A 20,802-nucleotide genomic window follows, 5' to 3' on the forward strand; every position below is an offset into this window, starting at 1 on the left:
ATATTTTTATACCCATCACCGTAGGATAGGGGGTATATTCATTTCGTCATTCCGTTTGCAACACATCGAAATATCAATTTCCGACCCTACAAAGTATATATATTTCGGATCGTTGTAAAATTCTAAGACGATTTAACGATGACCGTGTGTCTGTCCGTCTGTCCTGTCCGTCCGTCTGTCTGTTGTAGTCACTCTACAGTCTTCAAAAATTGAGATATTGAGCTGAAATTTGGCACAGGTACGTCTTTTTGATGCACGTAAACTAAATTCTTGAGTGGGTCAAATCGGACCCTATTTGGATATAGCTGCTATATAGACCGATCTGCCGATAAAGGGTCTAATGCCCACAAATGCTTTATTTTTTATCCTATTTCGCTGAAATTTAAAACATTGAGTGGTTTTAGGCCTTCCGACATCCGACCCAAATATGGTCTTTACCGAACTATATATATAGCTGTCATATAGACCGATCTCCTAAAAGAGGGTCTGAAGGCCATAAAAGCTTTATTTTTTAACCGATTTGAATAAAATTTGAAACAGTGAGTTATTTTTAGCCTCCTGATATCCGACCTAAATATGGATCAAATCAGACCATATTTGGATATAGCTACTATATAGACCGATTTGCCGATAAAGGGTCTAAAGCCCATAAAAGCTTTATTTTTTAACCGATTTCGCTGAAATTTGTAACATTGAGTAGTTTTAGGCCTCCCGGCATCCGAACCAAATATGGTTCAAATCGGACTATATTCAGATATAGCTGCCATATAGACCGATCTCCAGATAAAGGGTCTAAAGCCCATAAAAGCTTTATTTTTTAACCGATTTCACTGAAATTGGAAACAGTGAGTAGTTCTATGCCTCCCGAAATCCAACCCAAATATGGTACAGATCGGTCTATATTTAGATATAGCTGTCATATAGACCGATCTGCCGATAAAGGAACTAAAGCCCATAAAAGCTTTATTTTTTAACCGAGTTTGCTAAAATTTGAAACAGTTAGTTATTTTTAGCCTCCCAATGCCCGACCCAAATATGGTTCAGATCGGACTATATTTAGGTATAGCTGCCATATAGACCGATTTCCAGATAAAGGGTCTAAAGCCCATAAAAGCTTTATTTTCTAATTGATTTCGCTGAAATTTGAAACATTGAGTAGTTGTACGCCTCCTATCATAGAATCCCAATATTATTCAGATCGGACTTAACTACCATGAGTCAAATCAGACCATATTTAGATATAACTGTCATATAGACCGCTCTGCCGATAAGGGGTCTGAAGCTCATAAAAGCTTTATTTTTTAACCGATTGCGCTAAAATTTGAAACAGTGAGTTATTTTTAGCCTCCCAATGCCCGACCCAAATATGGTTCAGATCGGACTACATTTAGGTACAGCTGTCATATAGACCGATCTCCAGATAAAGGGTCTAAAGCCCATAAAATCTTTATTTTTTAACCGATTTCGCTGAAATTAGAAACAGTGAGCAGTTCTAGGCCTCCCGACATCTGATCCAAATATGCTTCGGATCGGACCATATTTAGATATAGCTGCCATATAGACCGATCTCCAGATAAAGGGTCTAAAGCCCATAAAAGCTTTATTTTTTAACCGATTTCGCTTAAATAAGAAACAGTGAGTAGTTCTAGGCCTCCCGATATCCGACCCAAATATGGTTCAGATGGGTCTATATTTAGATATAGCTGTCATATATACCGATCTGCCGATAAAGGGCCTAAAGCCCATAAAAGCTTTATTTTTTAACCGATTTCGCTGAAATTTGCAACAGAGGGTAATATTAAGCCTCCTGATATCCAACCTAAATATGGATCAAATCGGACCATATTTGGGTATAGCTGTTATATAGACCGATCTGCCGATAAAGGGTCTAATGCCCTTAAATGCTTTATTTTTATCCAATTTCATTGAGTAACATTGAGTAGTTTTAGGCCTCCCGGCATCTGACCCAAATGTGGTCCATATCGGACTATATTTTTATATAGCTGCCATATATAGCGATCTGCCAATTAAGGGTCTGAAGTCTATAAAAGCTTTATTTTTCAACCGATTTCGCTGAAATTTAAAACACAAGGTTATCTTAAGCCTCCTGATATCCTATCCTATCCCGACATCTGACCCAAATATGGTCCATATCAGCCTATATTTAGATATAGCTGATATATAGACCGATCTCCAGATAAAGGGTCTAAAGCCCATAAAAGCTTTCTTTTTTAACCGATTTCGCTTAAATAAGAAACAGTGAGTAGTTCTAGGCCTCCCGATATCCGACCCAAATATGGTTCAGATCGGTCTATATTTAGATATAGCTGTCATATATACCGATCTGCCGATAAAGGGTCTAAAGCCCATAAAAGCTTTCTTTTTTAACCGATTTCGCTAAAATTTGCAACAGAGGGTAATATTAAGCCTCCTGATATCCAACCTAAATATGGATCAAATCGGACCATATTTGGGTATAGCTGTTATATAGACCGATCTGCCGATAAAGGGTCTAATGCCCTTAAATGCTTTATTTTTATCCAATTTCATTGAGTAACATTGAGTAGTTTTAGGCCTCCCGGCATCTGACCCAAATGTGGTCCATATCGGACTATATTTATATATAGCTGCCATATATAGCGATCTGCCAATTAAGGGTCTGAAGTCTATAAAAGCTTTATTTTTCAACCGATTTCGCTGAAATTTAAAACACAAGGTTATCTTAAGCCTCCTGATATCCTATCCTATCCCGACATCTGACCCAAATATGGTCCATATCAGCATATATTTAGATATAGCTGATATATAGACCGATCTGCCGATAAAGGGTCTAAAGCCTATAAAAGCTTTATTTTTTAACCGATTTCGCTGAAATTTGAAACAGTGAGTAGCTTTACGCCTCCCAACATAGGCCCCAAATGTGGTCCATATCGGATTTTATTTATGTATAGCTGTCATATATACCGATCTCCCGCTAGAGGGTCTGAAGCCCATAAAAGCTTTATTTTTTAACCGATTTCGCTGAAATTTAAAACACAAGGTTATCTTAAGCCTTCTGGTATCCAACCTGAATATGGTTCAAATCGGACTATATTTAGATTTAGCTTATATATAGACCGATCTGCCGATAAAGGGTCTAAAGTCTATAAAAGCTTTATTTTTTATCCGATTTCACTCAAATTTGGAGTGCGCAATTTTAAGTCTCCGAACATCCGACCCAAATATGGTTCAGATCGGACTATACTTAGGTATAGCTGCCATATAGACCGATCTCCAGTTAAAGGGTCTAAAGCCCATAAAAGCTTTATCTTTTAACCGATTTCGCTGAAATTTGAAACAAAATGTTATCTTAAGCCTGCTGATATCGAATCTAAATATGGATCAAATCGTACTACATTAAGGTATAGCTACCATATAGACCGATCTGGATTTAGCCCCCATACAGGCCGATCCGCCGATTTAGGGCTTAGGTCCATAAAAACTGCATTTATTATCCGATTTTGCTAAAATTTGGCGCAGTGAAACGCATTTATTGTCCGATGTCGCCGAAATTTCGGACAGTGAGTTGTGTAAGGCTCTTCGACATCCCTTTTCAATTTTGCCTAGATCGGTTCAGATCCGGATATAGCTGCAATATAGACCGATCTCTCGATTTATAGTCTGGCCCCATAAAAGTCACATTTATAATCCGATTTCTTCAGATCCGGATATAGCTGCAATATAGACCGATCTCTCGATTTATAGTCTGGCCCCATAAAAGTCACATTTATAATCCGATTTCGCTGAAATTTAACACAGTGATTTTTGTTAGGCTTTTCGACATCCATATCGTATATGGTGCAGATCGGATATGGATATAGGTACCAAAAACACCGAAATTTGTTTTACAAAATTTAACAATGACTTGTATTTATTAGACCACTCAATGTCCGTGTCGAATTTGGTCCAAATCGGACCATCTGCTTATATATAAAATTCAATTTGTGTTTGTTTGTTTGTTCAGTATAGACTTAAAAACGGCTTAACCGATTTCCTTGAAATTTTCACAGTTTATGTAGGTTGGTGTGGAACGAAACATAGGCTATATAACTATTTGATATCGGGAGGGGGCGGACCCTCCCCTTACCCCAAAAGTACTACCCAGAAATAAAAGTGGCCCGATCGGGACAATATGGGATTCAAATGAAAGGCATTCAAGAGTAGAGTACGAATTTCATAACAAAAGTTGGGTCCAAGTACCTGGGGAACCGCTCCAGCCCCAAAACCCCTTAAAATAGGTTTGTTTAGCGATCACGACAATATGGGACTCAAATGGAAGGTATTCGGGAGTAGATTACGAAAATGGGTTGGAAGTAGGAATAGCCTTTATAATTTATTGATAACGTAAGGGGGCGGACCCTCCACCGTTACCCCAAAACACCATCCAAAATCAAAAGTGGTCCAATAAGGACAATATGGGTATCAAATAAAAAGAAAGCGGGAGTAAATAACGAATCTGGCATACAAATTCATGTCGAAGTATAGGGGATCACACCACCTCCACAAAAACGTCCAAAATGGGCACATTAGCCGATCACGAATATATGGGACTTGGTTCGTTTGTTCCGTATAGACTGGAAAACGGCAGAACCGATTTTCTCGAAATTTTCGCATATTGTGTAGGTTGGTTAGGAAGGAAACAGGAATATATGGGACTTGGTTCGTTTGTTCCGTATAGACTGAAAAACGTCAGAACCTGTTTTTTCGAACTTTTCGCATATTGTGTCGGTTGGTTTGGAAAGAAACATAGGCTATATAATTTTTCCGTATCGGAAGGGGGACGGACCCTCACCCTTATGCCAAAAACACAACCCAAAATCAAAAGTAAACCGATCTGCACAATATAGGTATCAAATGAAAGATATTGGAGAGTAGAATACGAGTATGGTATTAAAATTGGGTCTAAGGGCCCATCGGCCGCCCCAATCCCAAAATTCCCCCAAACAGATATATTGGACGTTCATTTCAATATGGGGCTCAAATGAAATGTATTTGGTAGTAGATTTCGAATCTGGCATACAAAATCAGATCGAAGTATATGGGGCGGACCCTCCCACTTATCCTAATTTTCAGAAACGCCAGATCTCGAAGATGGGTGGTGCTCTCATATAGTACCCTAAAGATAAAAATTTTGTTTCCAAATTTCGGATGGGTACCTGGGGGACCGCCCCACCCTAAAACCTACCAAACATATATTTAGGCCAATCACGGCAATATGGGACTCAAATGAAAGGTATTTAGGATAAGAAAACGTATCTGATATCCAATTGTCGGACCAAGTGCTAGGGGGACAACCCCAATCCCCAAAAAAATACGAATCTGATATCCAAATGTGGGACCACGTTTCTGGGGGTCCACCCCTTTCCCAAAACACCCCCCAAACTGGACTTATATACTGACCATGGGAATATGGGGCTTAAATGAAAGGTATTTGAGTGTAGAATACGAATCTAATATCCAGATGTGGGACCAAACGTTTGAGGGGCCACCCATCCCCGAGAACAGCCCCCACAAAAGACACATATACGACCATAGCAATATGGGGCGCAAATGAAAGGTCTTTGGAAGTAAAGCACGAATCTGATATCAATGTTCGGAAAAAGTATCTATGGGGCCACCCCACCCCACCCCCATAACACCACCCAAATAGGAAGTATTTGCTGACCATTGCAATATGAGGCCCAAATAGGAGGTATTTTAGAGTAGAACACGATTCCGATACATATTTTCAAGGCCAACTCACTGAGTGGCCGCCATCCCACAAAACACTCCCCAAGCCGGTCATGTTTGCCGACTATGGAAATATGGGGCTCAAATAAAGGGTATTTGAGAGTAGACCATGAATCTGACATCAACATTCGGGACCAATTGTCTATCGGACGTCTTACCACCATAACAACCCCCGAATAGGACGTATTTGCTCACCAAGACAATTTGGGTCTTGAAGAGAGTGGAACTAAATACTCATAGTTTTTAGGGCCAATACCCAAAACCGGGCATATTTGCTGACTTTTGCAATAAGGGGTTTAAATGAGATTAGAAAACGAATTTGATATCCAATTTTGAGGGCAATGGCAATATGGGGTTCAAATAAATGATGTATAGATATAAGAGCACGTTGCTGATATATTTTGAGGGCTTAGTGTTTGGGGGACCACTCCATTCCCCAAAACACCCCTAAATCGGGCATATTACCGACCATATCAATGTGGAGCTTAAATGAAAGGTATTGGGGGGTAGAGCAAGAATTGATACCCACTTTCGGGACCAATTTTCTGGGGGTCTACCCCTTTCCCAAAATACCCCAAAAAGAGCAATTTTTTACTGGCCATCGCAATATGGGGCTCAAATAAAGTTGTTTGGGAGTAGAATACGAATTTGATATCCAAATGTAGGACCATGTATTGGGTTGCCCAAAAAGTAATTGCGGAATTTTCATATAGTCGGCGTTGACAAATTTTTTCACAGCTTGTGACTCTGTAATTGCATTCTTTCTTCTGTCAGTTATTAGCTGTTACTTTTAGCTTGCTTTAGAAAAAAAGTATAAAAAAGGAATATTTGATTAAAGTTTATTCTAAGTTTTATTAAAAATGCATTTACTTTCTTTTAAAAAATCCCAAATTACTTTTTGGACAACCCAATATTTTAGTCATCACCTCTTCCCGAAAACACCCCCCAAGGGGTAAACATTTTTCGACCATGCCAATATGTGGCTCAAATGAAAGGTGTTTGAGATTAGAAAACGAATTTGATAACCTACTTTGGGGCCATGTGTTTGGGGGACACGTCATCCTGTAAACTCCTCTTAAGCCAATGGGAATATGGAGTTTCAATAAATGGTATTTGAGAGAAGAGCTCGATGCAGATTTTTTTTTCCAGGGCAAGTATCTGGGGGACCACCTCTCCCCCGAAAACACCCCTAAATCACATATCATGAGGTTATCGGGCTGAAATGAAGTATTCTAAGAATGAAGTACACCTTACATCCAAACTTAAATTCGTAGACCAATGCAGATCATATGGGATTCCGATAAAGGCACTTATATGGTTAAACTGTTAGTCAAGCGATATACTATTTTCGTTGCATGGTATTTCACTAAAAGATCTTTAATTGTCAAAAATAAATATTCCAAGGAAACTTTTGCTCCATATAAAGTAAAAGAAGGCACAGCGGAGCGGGCGCGGGTCAGCTAGTCAATTATAAAGAATTATAATTATCCCCTTGTATACCATATACACCCATACAACAACCATGACCTACAGAATATTGTCACACTATACTTGAGTCCTCCCCAAATTTTGTATACCATGTCAACAGTATGCGTCCCCCACTTCTTCTTCATCTTCATATACATTTACGGAACTGCTTCACCTTAAACAAATACAAATTTTATTCAAATTCCTACACGAAATTTTCCTATTGCTCAAGTTAAGGACAAACTTGACTGGCAACCACTAACCCCATGGCCAGCCCTGGGGGCGGAGAAGTCAATTTGTCGACCCCCATAGCCATGACCTGAGCAGGACTTAACTACCGGTTGGCCAGATTGTTAAATGAATACTCTTATAATCTTAATGATATGGTGAGATTTTTCAAATACATTTCGTGTTGTGATATATTAATGGGTTCCATTTCCATTTCCATCCAGCCAAACTCGGCAACACGCTCGACCATGAGGGTTAAAGTTAACTACAACAAATTCTCATAGTGACTTCTTTTCATTGTTGTGGGAATTGTTGTTGGGAATGATTCTAGCTGTTGCTGATGACGACGATGACGATGACGATGATAATGATATTGCCTTAATAAGTGTAATAAAGAAATCACAACCTTAATTTGTTATAACTTTTGTGCCGTGACAGAAAAGGGTCAAGCATTGATGCATGTGGAAAAGGGCCAAAAGGGTTGGCTGGGCCGGGCGGGTGATTAGGTGTTATGCAAAATTGGTTTTGAGACTTTAATGGTCGTTAACAAGAAATTCTACGAATGTCATCTTAAATGTTAGCCATGTTGAAGTGTTTGAAACTTTCAAATGATAGACATGAAGTGTTCCTAATGTGTTGGTGAAAAGGAAATTTTCATATAGAGTCTTTTTTTTTTGTAAAGAAGTAGGAAAACAATATCTGTAAAAGATGCCAGAAGAATGATCTATTGTTGTTGTAATTGCGGATTTTTCATATAGTCGGCGTTGACAAATTTTTTCCACAGCTTGTGACTCTGTAATTGCATTATTTCTTCTGTCAGTTATCAGCGGTTACTTTTAGCTTGCTTTAGAAAAAAAGTGTAAAAAAAGTATATTTGATTAAAGTTCATTCTAAGTTTTATTAAAAATGCATTTACTCTCTTTTCAAAAATCCGCAATTACTTTTTGGGCAACCCAATATATACCTTCAAAGGCAATGGTCAATTAAATTGAATTCGTTTAGCTCAAAACTGGGCTATATAGATGTTCAGATGAAGCAATGACCACTATACGACATGATGTAATATCCTCATCATGAAGGTGTTCAAAGAAGATTCATGTACAGATACATGTAGTAATACAACATCTCACTGGGCGATGGCATATAAGGTGATAGAACGTAGTAAAAGATTTGATAGATATTAAACCCGAATGGATTGAAAAGGGATTTCGAATCGGGTACTTAAAGCCAAGTGCCAATCACTATTATCGGGAACAACATGACAGTCAACCCTGGATTGATCCGATGGAGTCCTTCATCGGCAAGAGCTGCCGCCTCGGTGTACAACACACTGCTACAACAACAACAACAACTTACTTTACTTAAATTGACTATGACAGAATATTTGTTCCACTAGCCGATCTAGAGAATAGCGTTCCAATCACCTCGATCTTCTGCGCTCATTCTAAAATCTCTTACACCAAGTATCGAGGTGTCTCCCACAACTTGATCTTTACCCGGTTTGCGTGTACCACCGTGTATTCTGTTGTATTCTGATGTGGGTAACTATGCTATCGTCGTCATACAGCTCGTGGCTCATACGCCTATATTCTCCATTAAGGCAAACTGGTCCATATAGTTTACGTAGAATCTTTCTCTCAAAAACTCCAAGCACTGCCTCATCTGCTGACAACATGACCTAGCCAACGCAGCCGTTGTATTTTTATGTGTGTAACTATGCTATTGTCCTCATACAACTCATACAGCTCGTGGTTCATACGTCGCCTATATTTTCCATTAAGGCAAACTGGTGCATATAAAGGGTGATTTTTTTGAGGTTAGGATTTTCATGCATTAGTATTTGACAGATCACGTGGGATTTCAGACATGGTGTCAAAGAGAAAGATGCTCAGTATGCTTTGACATTTCATCATGAATAGACTTACTAACGAGCAACGCTTGCAAATCATTGAATTTTATTACCAAAATCAGTGTTCGGTTCGAAATGTTTGGTGTGGTTTGTGATCTGTCAAATACTAATGCATGAAAATCCTAACCTCAAAAAAATCACCCTTTATTTTACGAAGAATCTTTCTCTCAAATACTCCAAGCACTGCCTCATCTGCTGGCAACATGACCTAGCCAACGCAGCCGTTGTATTTTGATGCGTGTGACTATGCTATCGTCGTCATACAGCTCATACAGCCCGTGGTTCATACGTCACCTATATTCTCCATTAACGCAAACTGGTCGATATGTTTTACGAAGAATATTTCTCTCCAATACTCCAAGCACTGCCTCATCTGCTTTCACAAGTACCCATGCTTCAGCACCATATAACAGCGCGGGTGGTACCAGTGTCTTGTATAGTGTAATCTTCGTCTGTCGAGAGGTGGCCTTGTTTCTAAAGTGCTTACCTAGTCCAAAGTAGCATCTGTTTGCCAGTATTATTCTTCGCTTTATCTCAAAACTGGTGTCATTCGTTTCGGTTACGGCGGTGCCGAGGTAAATACAGTTACAGACTGTCTCAAAGTTGTGGTTCCCAACTTTCTCCATTTTCTTTATCTGCTTGGTTGTGCAAGGCGTTTTGGGAGTTGAAACCATCCATTCCGGCCTATCTCCATTTACTGCCAGATCCATTTACTGTTACTTACAAAATCCTTAAATGTTTTCAATACCACTGCCCTAAGTTGGTTCATGTCCGGTATTGTGTCTCCACCTAAGTACCGGTATCTGTTGGACGCGAAAGCCGGGGAATGACAAAGGAAATGCTCCAATGTCTCATTATCTTCCCCGCATACCCTACACATACTATCACTTGCCGCACCGATTTTACATAAGTGAGCTCGTAGTCCTATGTGTCCCGTCATGAGCTATACTGACCTCCTTCTTGCTTCCGTTCAGTAATAACCTCGTCTTCTCACGATCTGGATCCCCCCATGGGATTTTTACCGTCCTATAAACCGTTCAGTCCCTGGGTTCTCAATGTAGACCCCTAGGCACCCTCTGTCCTCTAGCTATGATCCAACCATGTAACATGATCTTCCAGATGACAATACTAGGGTTCCGTCAATTCAAGACTGAGCCGATGGCAGCAGTGTCTCGCACTCAACTTTAAGGTTCATCTCAGGTATCCGATCGGAAACCTCTTCCCTTCCTTACAGGTTTCCTATCGTCGCCTCAATTATACCGCGATGGTGTGAGCTGCTTCCATCCTCAATCCATTCTCCCATCGCCTTAAGTCTTATAGCCGCAGTGGCTGCCTCACACTTAATCTGTATGTCAATGGGTCGGATATCTAGAATAGTCTCCAGTGCCCTAGTGGGTGTGGTCCTCATCGCTCTGCCTATTTCAAGACAACATGGTCTCTGAACCTGTTGTATGGTCCTTATGTTGCATTTTTTCTCCATAGCAGTCCACCAAACTATTGAGGCGTTAGTAAGTATTGGTCTAATCACGCTCCTGTAGAGTCAGTGGACTATCCTCGGATAGTTTGTTTTGTATAGCTGCCATATAAACCGATCTTGGGTCTTGACTTCTTCAGCCCCTAGAGGGCGCAATTCTCATCCGATTTGACTGAAATTTTGCACGTGGTGTTTTGGCATCACTTCAAATCGGTCTATGTTTTGATATAGCCGCCATATAAACCGATCTTGGGTCTTGACTTCTTGAGCCCCTAGAGGGCGCAATTCTCTTGCGATTTGACTAAAATTTTGCACGTGATGTTTTGGTATCACTTTCCACCAAATCGGTTCAAATCGGTTCTTAACCTGGCATATCTGCCATATAAACCGATCTTGGGTCTCGAGTTCTTCAGCTTTTAGAGGGCGCAATTCTTATTCGATTTGGCTGTAATCTTGCACGTGGTGTTTTGGTATCACTTCCAACAACTGTGCTAAGTTTGTCTCAAATCGGTTCATAAGTTGGCATAGCTGCCATATAAACCGATCTTGGATCTTGACTTCTTGAGCCACTAGAGGGCGCAATTCTCATCCGATTTGACTGAAATTTTGCACGCAGTGTTTTGGTATCACTTTCAACGACTGTACTGAGTATGATTCAAATCGGTTCATAATCTGGTATAGCTGTCATATAAACCGATCTTGGATCTTGACTTTTTGAGCCTCTAGAGGGCGCAATTCTCATCCGATTTGGCTAAAATTTTGCATTAGGTGTTTCGTTATGACTTGCAATAACTGTGCTAAGTATGGTGCAAATCGGAATATAACCTGATATAGCTGCCATATAAACCGATCTGGGATCTTGACTTTTTGAGCCTCTAGAGGGCGCAATTCTCATCCGATTTGGCAGAAATTTTGTATAACGGCTTCTCTCATGGTTTTCAACATACGGGTCTAATATGGTCTAAATCGACCAATAGCTTGATACAGCTCCCATATAAACCTATCTCCCGATTTTGCTTCTTGTGGGCGCCTACAAGGCGCAATTCTTATCCGAATGGACTGAAATATTACATAATGTATTATTGCAATGTTCAGCATTCATTTACCGTCCGAATCGGACTACAAAGAGATACCGCGCATAGAACTCGACAAATGCGATCCATGGTGGAGGGTATATATATAATTCGGCCCTGCCGAAGTAAGCACGCCATGGCAGCCGGTTGTACGTACCGGATTGACCCTATGGATTCCTTCATCGGCAAGGGCTGCCGCCTCAGTGTACAACAACAACAATCACGCTCTTACTTGCTTTTTTTTGGTGGAACCATTGTTGAACAAACACCTTGACCGGTCAACTTTCAGAAGTTTACATCAAAGTTAACATCAAACAATTATCTGTGTGGTGCATGGATAATAGAGATTAGAACGGTTAATAGAGGCCCAAAATCAAATGCACATCATTTGGTAGGCCAGCTTTACTCGTTTGGAAGTTAAAGTGCTTTCCTCAAACAGACGGACGGACATTGCTAGTTCGACTAAAAATGTCATGAAGATGGCATACTTGTAGGGCCTGGAAAATATTTCGAAGCTTTGCAAATGGCGCACAGTGGGAGAAAATCAAAAAAAAAAAAACTGGAAAAAAATCGTATGCACAATGGAGGCCAGAGTGCAATGGAGTAGAGTAGAGTAGAGGTTAGCATGTCTGCCTATGACGCTGAACGCCTGTGTTCGAACCCTGGCGAGAGACCATTAGAAAAAATTTCCGGCGGTGGTTTTCCCCTCGTAATGCTGGCAACATTTGTGAGGTACTATGCCATGTAAAATTTCTCTCCAAAGAGGTGTCGCACTGCGGCACGCCGTAGGGACTCGGCTATAAAAAGGAGGCCCCTTATCATTGAGCTTAAACTTGATATAGGACTGCACTCATTGATATGTGAGAAGTTTGCCGCTGTTTCTTAGTGGAATGTTCATGGCCAAATTGTGTATTTTTGCATAATTTAAGGCCCGAGCGCTTTTGGGCAGGCCCCTAAAGTTGGTCACCTCGGTATTTCGAAAAAGTTACCAAATCTTCATTTATGGTCTGATTTTCAATATTTTTCACCGGATTATGCTCGAAAATCCCAACAAAAAGTTCGCTTGAGGTCTACAATATCTCCACTGGTTTCGGAGATATACGACTTGAATTTTTTTGCAATTTTTACCAAGATCTGCTTCGTATTTTGCAATTTGCGAAGGCATTTGTGGTTTGATTTTATCATTGAGCTTAAACTTGATATAGGACGGCACTCATTGATATATGAGAAGTTCGCCCCTGTTCCTTAGTGGAATGTTCATGGGCAAAATTTGCATTTTTGCATAATTTAAGGCCCCTAAAGTTGGACACCTCGGTATTTCGAAAAATTTTTCAAGTTGCCAAATCTTCCTTTATGGTCTGATTTTCAATATTTTTCACCGGATTATGCTCGAAAATCCCAACAAAAAAGTCCGCTTGAGGTCTACAATATCTCCACTGGTTTCGGAGATATAAGACTTGAATTTTTTTGCAATTTTTACCAAGATCTGCTTCGTATTTTGCAATTTGCGAAGGCATTTGTGGTTAGATTTTCATTTTTATGCATGACCTTTTCAAATTACAAAGATATATCTCTACCTATTATCACAGGGCGTATTTTTTACTATTGGGTTGCCCAAAAAGTAATTGCGGATTTTTTAAAAGAAAGTAAATGCATTTTTAATAAATCTTAGAATGAACTTTAATCAAATATACTTTTTTTTCTAAAGCTAGCTAAAAGTAACAGCTGATAACTGACAGAAGAAAGAATGCAATTACAGAGTCACAAGCTGTGAAAAAATTTGTCAACGCCGACTGTATGAAAAATCCGCAATTACTTTTTGGGCAACCCTAGTTTTTCGATTTTCTCACACTGTGAGCCGGTACAAAAATATCATTCCCCCAATCTTCGGTGCATAGTACAGAAATTCCCCACTCACTTTCCATTCCAATTGAATTAAAAATCTTGTTTCAATTTGCACCATAAGCAAATACCCCATAAATTTCAATGACATACACCAAGACTAAAATTGTCAACCATATGCAATATTGGGCTCATGTTATTTGGGTAAGGAGCTGTCATCGGAATGTCATTTCAAATTTTGGGATTTATTGACTGTTATTGGAAGATATTTGCTAAGCATTTTCTGTGATGACAGAAATGTGCAATGCTACTAATTGCAATGATTGCTTTAAGGATATCCTTTTAAATGTCTACAGGCTATGATTATATCATAAGAGCATTAAAGGCACTCACACACACACACACACACGAAGCCATGCTGTGCTGTCTTAAAGCGATATCATTCCATGTACGGTAAGGTAACGCATAATGCCTCTCAAATGTTTTAATAATTCAATTAAATGTATATTTTACCAAAGTATTTGTGGCACTCACATATGCCCGTAATCACAAGGTCTCTCTTTTAGGGTGAATTCATGGATGACTTCATTCCCTTTTCCTTGCATTTCAGATGGCTGCTCTTTATGTGCGTGTGGGCCATACAAATAAAATCAATTTGTTGTAAGGCCTACCCAGCCATTGAATTAAAGCTTTAGGCCTACTCCTATTTTTGCTGTGAAAAATATTCGTTCCACTTCAATTGGTGATGGATATTTTAAGGCTTTTATTTTGCTATGAATATGGGTAGCTGCATAGGTTTAATAGTGAACAGCAGGGATATCCTAGATAGCTTGAAGATAATAGCGAATGTCAACCGACTATGTAGAATGAGTAACCTGGCTGAGGAACAAGTAGGCAGTGGGAGCCGATGGGTTACCAGCTGGACTATTTAACTAAGACACTCTGAAACATGCATTGGTATCAGATCGACAATGCAGTCAGGCTAGAAGAAAGCATAACTGGTGATTCGAATTTTAGGTACAAAAAAATGAAAAAATAGTAAAAAAAAAAACAATTAAGAGCATGCTAAGTTCGTTGGGGCTGAATCTTATACACGCTCCACCATGGATCGCATATGTCGAGTTCTTTGCGCGGTATCTCTTTTTTTAGGCAAACAAAGATTAATGGAAAAGAATTGTTATGCTATTGAAGATATATCAGTTATATTACGATTCGGACCATAAGTAAATTGAATATTGAAGACCATAGTAGAAGTTATTGGGTAATATTTCAGTACATTCGGATACGAATTGCGCCTTGTAGGAGCCCAAGAAGCGTATTCGGGAGATCGGTTTATATGGTAGCTGTATCAGGCTATAGATCGTTTAAGACCATATTGGACACGTATATGTTGAAGGCCGTTGTACAAAATTGCAGCCAAATCGAAAAAAGAAGTGCGCCCTCTAGAGGCTTTAGAAGTCAAGATCCCAGATCGGTTTGTAGGGCAGCTATATCAGGGTATTTTTCCATTTTAACCAAGTCGTAACAGAATACTTAATGCCAAATTTGAACCAAATTGGATGAGAATTACGCCCTCTATTGGATCAAGAAGTCAAGACCCTGGATCGGTATACAAGGCAGCTATATCAAGTTATGGACCGATTTGAACCATACTTAGCACAGTTGTTGGAAGTCATAACAAACAACTTCATGCGAAATTTCAACCAAATCGGATAAGAATTACGCCCTCCAGAGGCTCAAGAAGTCAAGATCCAGGATCGGTATATATGGCAGCTATATCAAGTTATGGACCGATTTGAATTATACTTGCCAAATTTTAACAAATCGGATGAGAATTACGCCCTCTACTGGCTCAAGAAGTCAAGATCCAGGATCGGTATATATGGCAGCTATATCAAGTTATGGACCGATTTGAACCATACTTAGCACATTAGTTGGAAGTCATAACAAACAACTTGATGCGAAATTTCAGGCAAATCGGATAAGAACTGCGTCCTCCAGTGGTTCAAGAAGTCAAGATCCAGGATCGGTATACATGGCAGCTATATCAAGTTATGGAACGATTTGAACCATACTTAACACAGTTGTTGGAAGTCATAACAAACAACTTCAGGCGAAATTTCAATCAAATCGGATGAGAATTACGCCCTCTACTGGCTCAAGAAGTCAAGATCCAGGATCGGGATACATGGCAGCTATATCAAGTTATGGACCAATTTGAACCATACTTAACACAGATGTTGGAAGTCATAACAAACAACTTCGTGCCAAATTTTAACCTAATCGGATGAGAATTACGCCCTCTACTGGCTCAAGAAGTCAAGATTCAGGATCGGTATATATGGCAGCTATATCAAGTTATGGACCAATTTGAACCATACTTAGCACAGTTGTTAGAAGTCACAACAAACAATTTCATACGAAATTTTAACCAAATCGGATGAGAATTACGCCCCCTATTGGCTCAGGAAGTCAAGATCCTGGATCGGTATATAAGGCAGCTATATCAAGTTCTGGACCAATTTGAACCATACTTAGCACAGTTGTTGCAAATCATAACAAACAAATTCATGCGAAATTTTAACCAAATCGGATGTGAAATACGCCCTCTATTTGCTCAAGAAGTCAAGATCCTGGATCAGTATACATGGCAGCTATATCAAGTTATGGACCGATTTGAACCATACTTAGCACAGTTGTTGGAAGTCATAACAAAAAACTTCATGCGAAATTTCAACCAAATCGGATACGAATTGCGCCCTCCAGAGGCTCAAGAAGTCAAAATCCAGGATCGGGATACATGGCAGCTATATCAAGTTATGGACCGATTTGAACCATACTTAGCACAGTTGTTGGAAGTCATAACAAAAATGCGAAATTTCAGGCAAATCGGATAAGAACTGCGTCCTCCAGTGGTTCAAGAAGTCAAGATCCAAGATCGGTCTGTATGGCAGCTATATCAGGTTATAGACCGATTTGATCCATATTTGGCACAGTTAAAGTCATACCAAACAACTTCATACAAGAAGTCAAGATCCAAGATCGTTTTATATTTGGCACAGTTATTGGAAGTCATAACATACAACTTCGTGCAAAATTTCAACCAAATCGGATGAGAATTGCGCCCTCTATTGGCTCAAGAAGTCAAGATCCAAGATCGATATACATGGCAGCATAGCACAGTTGTTGAAAGTCATAACAAAACATTTCATGCAAAATTTCAGCCAAATCGGATTAGAATTGGGCGCTCTAGATTCTCAAGAAGTCAAGACCCAAGATCGTTTTATATGGCGCCTATATCAAAACATGGACCGATTTAACCCATTTACAATCCCAACCGACCTACACTGATAATAAGTATTTGTGCAAAATTTCAAGCAGCTAGCTTTGCTCCTTCGAAAGTTAACGTGCTTTCGACAGACGCGTGGACGTACAGACGGACGGTAAACGCGTTCTTAGTTCGGCCGGGCTTACTCTTTACTACCCTTCACCATGAATCATTTGTCAACTTCTCTTCCTGATATCTCTTGATAGGCAAACAAAGGATAATGGATTAGATCCTCTATGCTACTGGAGCTATACCATGTTATGAACCGTCTGTGGCCGTACTTGGTTTGGATGTTGGATACCATAGTAGAAGTCATGGTGCAACATTTCAGACAAATCAAAAAAAAATTCCGCCCTAAATGGGCTCAAGAAATAATATCGGAAGATGAGTTTATGCAAATGCAAATTTGTCCATGAACATTTCACTAAGGTACTGGGCCGAATTTCTCTCATATCACCGAGTGGTGCTCGATTCAAATTTGAATCTCACTGACAAGTGGCCTCCTTTTTATAGCCGAGTCCGAACGGCGTGCCGCATAGCGACACCTCTTTGGTGAGAAGTTTTAACATGGCATACTTCCTCGCAAATGTTCCCAGCATTAGGAGGGGATAAACATTTTTTTATACCCACTACCATAGGATGGGGTTATACTAATCTAGTCATTCGGCTTGTAACACCTTGAAATATTGATCTAGGACCCCATAAAGTATGCATATTATTAATCGTCTCGACAATCTGAGTCGAACTAGCCATATCTGTCCGTCCGTCCGTCTGTCGAAATTACGATTGCGGTCGAACGTGTAATGGTAGCCGCTTGAAATGTTGCACAGATACTTAATATTGAGGTAGGTCGTTGGGGATTGCAAATGGGCCATGTCAGTTCAGATTTGGATATAGCTCCGGTGCAAACCGATCTACCGATTTGACTTCTTGAGCCTCTGGAAGCCTCAATTTTCAGCTGATTTGGCTGACATTTTGAACTTTGTGTTCTATTATGACTTTCTACAACTGTGTCAAGTACGATCCAAATCCGTCTATAACCTGATATAGCTGTCATATAAACCGATCTTTTGATTTCATTTCTTGAGCCCCTTGAAGTCAAAATTTTTTTACGATTTCTTTGTAATTTTGCATGTTCTTGACTTCTTGAGCCCTCACAAGGCACAATTTTTGTCCGATTTGGCTAAAATTTTGCACATAGTGTTCTGTTATGACTTTCACAACCTGTGTCAAGTACGGTCAAAATCGATCTAAAACCTGATATAGCTTCCATGCAAACCGATCTCGCGATTTGACTTCTTGAGCCCTCACAAGCCGCAATTTCTGTCCGATTTGGTTGAAATTTTGCATGAAATTTTTCGCCTCTCAATAAGTCCATTGTTACGCGTGCTGTGTGACATTTGGCACCGTCTGAAACCCCATGTCATGTACGTCAAGCTCTTGCATTTTGGGGGAAAAAAAATTGGATACCATCCCATGAAAGAGCTTGCTATTCACTGTTTACGTAACGATTCGCATCATCTTTGAAGAAGTACGGTCCAATGATGCAACCAAACCATAAACCTCACCAAACTGTGACTTTTTGTGGATGCATTGATAGCTCTTGCAATACTTCTGGCTGATTGTCACTTCAAAATTGACACGGTAGCGCTTGCTATTCACAGTTTACGTTACGATTCGCATCATCTTGGAAGAAGTATGGTCCAATGATGCAACCAAACCATGAACCGCACCAAACTGTGACTTTTTCCGGATACATTGGTAGCTCTTGCAATGCTTCTGGCTGATCTTCACTCCAAAATCGACAATTCTGCTTATTTACGTAGCCATTGAGCCAAAAATGTGCTTTGTCGATCTAATGGAAGAAACGCGCGATGAACTTTCTTAATAGAGCACCCAATTTCGATAATAAAATTCAATCATTTGCAAGCGTTATTGGTTTGTCAGACAATTCATGGTTAAATTATAGACCAAACTGAAGATGTTTGACAGTGAAAGAAAACACGAAACATGTGTGAGTTGTTTAAACCAGTGTTGCCAAAAAGATAAAAGCTAAAAATTCAATCTTTATATGAATCTTCCCTGTAGCCGAGTTGCTAACAGGCTCGGATTACTAGGGGGTCATGAGTTCAATTCCCACCAGGAGCCTAGTGTGTCACTACTGGGGTATTAAAATGGAGGGATATTGTTCCAGTGGAGGCCACCATAGCGCAGAGGTTAGCATGTCCGCCTATGACGCTGAACGCCTGAGTTCGAATCCTGGCGAGACCACCAGAAAAAATTTTCACCGGTGGTTTTTCCCTCCTAATGCTGGCAACATTTGTGAGGTACTATGCCATGTAAAACTTCTCTCCAAAGAGGTGTCGCACTGCGGCACGCCGTTCGGACTCGGCTATAATGTGAGAAGTTTGCCCCCGTTTCTTAGTGGAATGTTCATGGGCAAAATTAGCATTAGCATTGTTCCAGTGCATCTGTTTAAAGAAATAAACTTCTTTTCTAACCTAATCTCCTAAAATATATGGTGGTGGTTACCACAGTTTCGGCCTAGCCCTACATAGAGCATTTTTACTCTTTCATATTTTTAATGCCCCATATATCTATACTTAATAGAAATACAAACCCATATACACACACACATATGTACCCACATATCAATCACTTACAGTGGCCTGCCTCTGCCAGTCACTCATTCAACACTCACTCACTCAATCAGTTAGTCATTGATTCCTACATTCGTTCGTTCGTTCATTTGTTCGATCCTTTCTTCTTTTCTTGTTCATTCATGCATTCCTTCGAACAGCCAATTCATCTGCTTCGATGTTATACCGCATCCAATGAACATGAATGCGACACAAAATTCATAGATTTCCTATGAATGTGAATGTGAAGTCAATCGTTCGAATGGCCATGTCGAAATGGAATCCAAAGATTGCCATGTATTTAAGCAGAGGTGGAGGGAGATCTGGGCCATTTCTAAGGACAATCGAAGAAAAATGTTGTAAAAGACACCACAATTTTAGTCCTGCCAACTTATCCATCACCAATAATTTACGCAATACGATTTTGCTTTCCATTTAAAGCTTACACACACACACACACCCAACCACAGACACCCACAATTAAATAGATGTGGTTTAGAAAGTAGTGTAGGCAGAGAGAGGGACATATTATCTGAAATTACAGAATTACAGATCAATGGCACAATGTGCTGCAAAGCACAAGTTTTAAAGCAACACACAATTATTGGGGCCACCTTCTCTGCACATTGGGCTGGAGAAGAATTTAATGTTCTGTAAAAAAAAAAAAAAAATCCTGAAATTTTCTTTTGAGACAAAATTTTCAGGAAATTTTATTGGAAGGCACAAATTCTCATGAAATTTTCATTAAAAAAAAATCCTCTAAATACAAAATTTTCTTCTTGAGGTAAAAATTTTCATAAAATTTTATCTAATGGCCAAAATTTCCTAAGACTAGCTTGTTCTCGGTCACTGTGCAATATTAGCATTAGGTTTTTGGACCCACATTGCTATTGTTCGCCTTAGTTCTTTTGGGGATGGATCACATCCTGGTGATCGCAGCCTCTTCACTGACTGTGGTGCCGTTTCCGAATCTAGACTTTTTGGCTTTGGAGCAACCTGTACAGCGAATCTCCGAGCCCAATTAAGCGAGCCTCTCTCGTTATCCGTGAGAGTTTTAGGATCATTCGCACTAA

At 39.8% G+C, this 20,802-nt stretch overlaps 1 protein-coding gene across 3 annotated transcripts in view; it reads left to right on the forward strand.

Annotated features, from left to right (window-relative positions):
* Positions 1-20,802, forward strand: part of LOC106087630 (protein alan shepard) — a 241,489-nt gene that overhangs the window by 11,270 nt on the left and 209,417 nt on the right. The window lies entirely within an intron of this gene.

This window comes from Stomoxys calcitrans, chromosome 1 (assembly GCF_963082655.1).
Source record: "Stomoxys calcitrans chromosome 1, idStoCalc2.1, whole genome shotgun sequence".
Classification (NCBI taxonomy): Eukaryota; Metazoa; Arthropoda; class Insecta; order Diptera; family Muscidae; genus Stomoxys; species Stomoxys calcitrans.